We start from the raw sequence: 6,668 nt of genomic DNA, 5'->3' as shown, positions 1-6,668 counted from the left end.
GATGAGCATGTGAAGACTGACTTAGGAACAGTAGAGCAGAGATACAAAAACAAGCTGGAGAGGCACCTGAAGTAAACGCGTCACTCCCTGGTATTGTGCAGCTGAAAAAAACCTCTCTGATGTAGGGTGCTATAGTTTTACAGGTCTGTCTACGTTGCTGTAACATTCCGCGCAGTTTTTTCAAATTCGCCTATTACATGCCCCGAAAATGAAGTTTTCAAGCCCTGAAAAGAAATAGTAGGAATGCGCCAGGCTTTGGAAAATTAGATTTGAATGCCCGGGGTGCATTTAAATCCGATTTTTTTCTCATGACTTAGTTATCCCTATGGGTTTTACCACAGCTCAGAAACAAGACCCATTTTTTCGCCGAGCTTCCTCTACCAGGGTATTTTCCCGTTGTTACGTGACAAGAACTCACCTAAGACCGGTTATGTGTGTCTTTTGCAAGCAGCTCGTCTCACGACACTCCCTCCAGCCTTTCTGATGTACCACGAGAAGTAGTTGTGGACTCTGCTCCTCGACTGACCTGCTCCCTCGGTTTAACTAACTCATTAAGGATCTTTCTGGAAATCAAAAGGTAGGAAAACATTTTATAATGTTAACGAAACAACTCTTAATTTTAAAAAGTGATTAACAAGTACCGAAAATGTGCACATTTCAGTGCTTTGTCATAGTGACTGGGATGTTATTCAATAGGATGAAATGTGAACAAATATGAAGGACAGTGTGGTGGTTTTCGGTTTGTAGAGATACCGATCTTTTCTGTAGTCGTATTGAAGTGAGTCATCGATTAAGTTGATTACATGCTTCTTTTACGCATTACAAAAAGCATGAGGATTTGTTTCCCAGAAATGCCTCAGTAAAACAACGTGGATTTTCATTTGCAGATAAACCAGAAGCCAGGGAGCGGAATTTGTCTTTAAGAATTGAAACTGAATCTTTTGGTTTGTAAGTTACAAGAATGAGGTCAACAATACCTACAACAATATAGACTCCTCAATGTCGACTACCACCATTTAGTCAAGGGACATACAGATAGGGAAGTATAGATTTAGGATTCTTACGCCACATCTAATTTGTGAGATGATATTGTGTAGTCAATATTGTGGATTAGCTATTGTGGAATGTCGATATTTCAACCATAATATTGTGCCTTCCCCTACCCTCACCGAGCTGGCCCCATTCAAAATCAATGATATTGTATTAACCACAAGAGGGCTACCTGGAAAGATCTATGGAATTTCAGGCACATGCTTGAAGCTAGTTTCAGTTTGGTGATGACGCCATTCACCCATTTTCAGGGAATGTTTTTAAAGTGTCAAACACATTAAAATGGAGACAGGACGCCATGAGTGTATCCAGCCTCAAGACAGAGTTGAGCAGCTTCATGATTTGAAATATACACAGAAAGCAAATTCATCGTGTGTCAGCAATGGTGTAGACACAGGTGCCTTGCATCCCCAAGTAAATATCATACTTTCTAACTTGGGACACTGGTATTTTATGTTGTCTTATGGTCTTATTTTATGTCACACTTACTTAAACTCTTGGGAGCCTAGTCACAAATGTAAATTTACACGTGCAGATTTACTCATGTGTAAACCTATACGGCACCAAGTAGTAACTTTACAATTTTTGCTCTTCATTATTGCTAACCAGGTTGGTGTGCCCTGTTTCTTTAGTTTGGACTCTATGCTTTAGCTTCTGAATTAGGTAATCTCTCTACAATTTTAGTACCTTATCCTCTGTAGCCCTAGTTTTTGGTTTTACCTCTCTCCCCACTCCCAAATTCCTTCCTAAGTTGCTCCTCCAAAATTGAAGGATTTGGGTTTCCTCAGGAATTTCTTGCTTTGGTTCCTTGTCGTTAGTAGTGACTTGTGGTGTCAGGAAGGGTTTCTTGTTGTCTAGCTGGAGCAACTTGGGTTTATCCCTGTTATGACTAACAGCCAACTCAAGAGCTTGTAGTCTATGAACAGTAAAGTTGGTCGCAAACTAGATGTGACAGAACCTTTTTAATGCCTACATAATTGTGAAGCATTTTATGTGTCTTTTGCACCCCTTGCTAATGCGCTATTTGTGATGTCACTTACTAGGCCATAGGTTGCATCACACCTTACATCCCTCTTTTCAAACAAGTATGTGTGCAGTCTGCACATCCCTGGTTTGTGAATGAAGATAACACATCAGCTCCCTAGTCTATAGTAGTTTGTGTTGGGATGTACAAAATGTTGGGCTGCAAAGAAGTCAATCTTGAAAACTTATGACTGCTTTGTGACCCACACCTTCATTTTGCACTGAATTGGATGTAAAAACCAGCTGCAGCGCAACATGTCAATTTGATAGGATTCACAGCATCCGGCCTCGATTTTTATAATGAGGCAAGATTTTGTTTGCAAATCATATAGAATGTCTAAGCCTACTGAACAGGGTGTGAATACAGAGTCTGAGTCCTGCTAGGGTCTGCCACCATCCATTCGTGTGTTAGCAGAGTTCTTTTTAAATTTTTGACTTGAACAACTGTCCCAAAAAGTTGCATTCTTTGAATAGCATTTTGGGTGTCACATATTTTCACTGAATGAATGAATAAAGTTTATTGTATAGAAATAATAAAATCATGATTATGATAATAAAACCTAAATGAAGGGGGACTGGGAGATTTTGGATGGTCCAGTGTACACTCTCCTACTGTAATATTAATAATAGACAACAAGTACACTGCTCCAAAGTTATAACTCCTCAAAACCAATTTGGAAAAGGGCAAGGGATCATCCAAAGCAATTGCTTCTGAGAAGCAATAGCCCTCATCTACCATTAGGTGGCATGTTTCATCATTGGGCTTTCTGCTTATCGGGCTGGCACTGCAATGCCTGACAGGCCCCGTGAGAGGGGTCTTTGCCTGAGATCTTTTTCCAAACGTCATAATTTTGGTGTTCCCATAGTTGATTTGAAGTTCATTTGCTTGAGTAAATTCTTGTAAGTTCAATAGTTCAACTTGCAGAACTGGACAGGACATAGGTGACAAAGAGTTTATTGCTTTTGTTTAATGTCACTTTCAGAAGAGAATTCACTTTAGAAGAACATTACTAGAAAATCTTACTCAATACAAATCCTGTCACTATTCAATATCCAATATCATATTACATCAAAAATAGAAAATGAATATTTCAACCAACATCAAATCATCAATCTATATTTCATTTCATTGTGTTTTACATCTCACTCCCCTGTATATTAGATAATAAATGTCAGGAGCAATAATGTATTAAGCTCTCTCCTTTGTCTATTAACCTATAGCCCACATCAACATCTATGATGCTATCATGTTACAAAATTGTTTGCGTGTACAAGGTCATGTTCAGCAAGTAAAATATCCTAAACAGTAAGTAAAAAAAATGTGTCCAGCCAAATTATTAAATTTAACAGTAGATTTGCTAAAATAGAAGGGACAAGGGACAGTAATGTGTAGACCAACAGAAAGGAGTAATATCCTCACTTATTAACAGCTCATACCTTCAGATTCAAATGACATTATATATTCCAATAAATACCCATCCTTTTCTATCTGAACGATGTTTGGATTTCGGGTCATAATACACATAAAGTTCCAAATATTAATGCACAAACATCTGCCCATCTTGGCATAGGCTAAAAGACCAAATACAAGGTAATATCTGCAGCAGCATCAAAGTATGGTTCTAAAATTGTGTATTACATGCCATCCTTCACCCTTCTGACAAGGTCAAATAATGCCCCCTCCTCCATAATGTTCATTCGGCCAAAACAGTTTATACAAAGAACTCCTATATACTCCACACAAACCTTTCATTAATATGGATAAAGTGTAATAACTGTAAGTGCCAACTATTTGTCATAATCAACTTGAAACAAACACTTTACAGATATCACACAGACCCCATTTACTTGAGTCCAGGACCATTTCATATTGACCAAAAAGGCTGCCGCTGACTGTGGTATTTCACATAAAAAGAGGTAAATTCACCTCTGCTCCATATCATAGCAACCAAAACGGCAGTTATTCAGTAAAGTATCAATTTCAATAATGTCTGGTAATAGTCATCAAAAGAGTGTGCATCGGACAACTCTATTAAGGTACAAACTACATGCATAAAATATACAAAGCAGTCATTATCCCTCGAAACAAAATATCTCAAACTAATTTACATCTCCAGAAAACAATGTAACTCATACTCAATGTTTAGTTCCTTCTCAACTGCTCCTAATTTACTAATTCATCTTGCTTCAAGTGCAGCTCTTAATCTCCAGGGTAAGGATTAGAAGGCATAATCTTAAAATTAGTGGGGTCTATGAAAAGTGATTCTACAGGGCATTTCAGATTGTTTGATTATACATGGATTGATGAGAAGGCTTAGATTTAGATCTTGGAGGGAAAGAGTATAATGTTGTGCTGCCATATTCCACAGTGATTGGTAAAGTTATGATAGTGTTTGATGTAAATAAATGAATTCCTCATGTAATATAGAAAAGTCAGTCTGTAAGGTTAATACATTTTAGGTGCAGCCCTTTATGAGTCAATATACAATCTGCGTTTGATTAATCCACAATTCCTTTCAGAGATTATCCTTCAAATCCCAAAACTGCACTGATAGTATTTTAGGCAGGGCATGATGCTGAGTATGAATGTCCTAACTCAACAGAAAAAATTACCTTCAAACGAAACACATTGGTCGGTTAATTGTTATGATTGTTTGTATTCTTTTGCATTGAACCATTTGTACATTCCTTCCCTGCTCCTTGATGGAGCTCCAACTGCACTTTATGAGTGGTCCAGTAAGTGGCTACATTGTTTATGGTACATGGTTGAAAGAGTATTGATTGAGGTGTGACTTGCAGGTGATATTGTGCGTACGACTCAAGGTGTGTTTCAAGTGTGTTATGGCTCTATGCAGTATTGTCTTATGCACCAACTGGTATGTGTAAACAGTGTGAAGGATAGTTTTGCAGGTTGCATGTGGAAACCAATATGCTTAATTACCTCACAGTTTATAAAATCTGAATTTATGAATGTCCAAAACTTTTTCTTTTCTGAAGTCTAAGTGACCTTTGATGATCTTAGGTATTGTGTGCCAGAGCTTCCAATTTTGTTGAGAAAAAACACCCACGAAAGCAGTTTAAAAAAAAAAAAAGGCAAATGCCCAGGATTGCAACCATTCTGGATTGAAGATTTCACTTTATGTAGTCATTTATACTGAGGTCCAGGAAATATCTGGTTGTGGCATTCTGGATTTCTTGTAGCTTGTTGATTAAGTGTTAAAAAAAACATGTAGTACTCATTGGCCTAATCAAGATGTGACAACCTCAGAGTTACTGATTCCTGCATCTTTTGGGAAAAGTCTAAGTAGAGGAAGATGCACCATAAAGTTGTCATTCCATGAAAAGTGTCTCTCGTCACTTTATTAACACTGAGCTTTTTCACTTCCGTTGATGTGGTGAGAGGTGGCTGTATCTGCTTAGGCCAAGAGGTTTTATGGTTGTAACTTTGTTATGATAGACAGGATATTATTTCTATGTAGGAGAAGTTTAGTTTACAATCATCAGACATTTGGGAAGACCAGAGGTTGTAACATCTGTAGGTTTTTACAGTTTTAAAATAATTTTGGTATCATCATATTTATAGTAAATACTTTTGAAGGAGCTTCTGATATTAGCAAGAGGGGACAGTATGCATTGAAGGGTGGAGAAACTGCTGAACCTAAAAAGATTGAAAACCGAGGATATATGGTAATTTAGATTCCGGCTATTAGGTAGGATTTTAACAAGGTAAGGACTTTGCTCTAAATTCCTGTCTTATTTGGAATTTGAGTTAGTAGTAAATGGTTATCAATGTGAAACACTGATGATAAATTGCATAGTTTTGTTCAGCAACGTCTTAACATTCAGCTGTATTCTTGAGGTCATCACACTTGGAGATTAGTGCTGATTCTGCACTATTTCCAGATATAATTCATGTTTGTCTCTTTGAGAGGAGTTTGTTTTGTTATGGAAATGTAGAAAATAAAGCTACCCTTTCACTTATTTTAATAAGGCATCAGGCACTGGATATTGGACTATAGTTCTCTTGTTCTGCCCAGCTCTGGCTTGTAAGGAGGTAGTGGACAGGAGCTGTAGGAGGATATTTTTAAATATTTTGTAGGCACAGGTAAGCTGACAAGCTTGAAGTGTTTATAAATTTGATTAGTTAATTGTTTATTGTTGTTAGCAAGTTAAAGGAGCATAGTTAACCCCTTCGCTGCCAGGCCTTTTCCCCCTCAGGTGCCAGGCCTTTTTTTGGCCATTTGGGGCAGTTCGCTCTTCGGCCCTCATAACTTTTTGTCCACATAAGCTACACATTCCAAATTTACGTTCTTTTTTTCCAACATCATAGGGATTCTAGAGGTACCCAGAGATTGTGGGTTCCCCAGAAAGAGACTAAGAAATTAGCCAAAAAATAGCAAAAAAATTTTTGTTTTGTTTTTAAAAAGGGAAAAAAGGGCTGCAGAAGAAGGCTTTTGTTTTTTTCCCTGAAAACGGCATCAACAAAGGGTTTGCAGTGCTAAAATCACCATCTTCCCAGCTTTCTGGAACAGACAGACTTGAATCAGAAAACCCAATTTTTCAACACAACTTTGGCATTTTACTGGGACATACCC

The 6,668-nt window shown here is 37.7% G+C and overlaps 1 protein-coding gene across 2 annotated transcripts in view; it reads left to right on the top strand.

Annotated features, from left to right (window-relative positions):
- Positions 1-427: 427 nt before the first annotated feature.
- The window catches only part of LOC138261519 (cell death-inducing p53-target protein 1 homolog), a 617,762-nt gene continuing 611,521 nt past the window's right edge, over positions 428-6,668 (top strand). For both annotated transcript variants that reach the window (XM_069210530.1, XM_069210529.1), the window contains exon 1: positions 428-577. The gene's annotated coding sequence lies outside the window, so the exon portion shown is untranslated. The remainder of the gene's footprint in view (positions 578-6,668) is intronic.

The sequence above is a fragment of the Pleurodeles waltl genome, chromosome 10 (assembly GCF_031143425.1).
Source record: "Pleurodeles waltl isolate 20211129_DDA chromosome 10, aPleWal1.hap1.20221129, whole genome shotgun sequence".
NCBI classification, from domain to species: domain Eukaryota; kingdom Metazoa; phylum Chordata; class Amphibia; order Caudata; family Salamandridae; genus Pleurodeles; species Pleurodeles waltl.
This window is presented reverse-complemented; position numbering and strand designations above follow the sequence as displayed.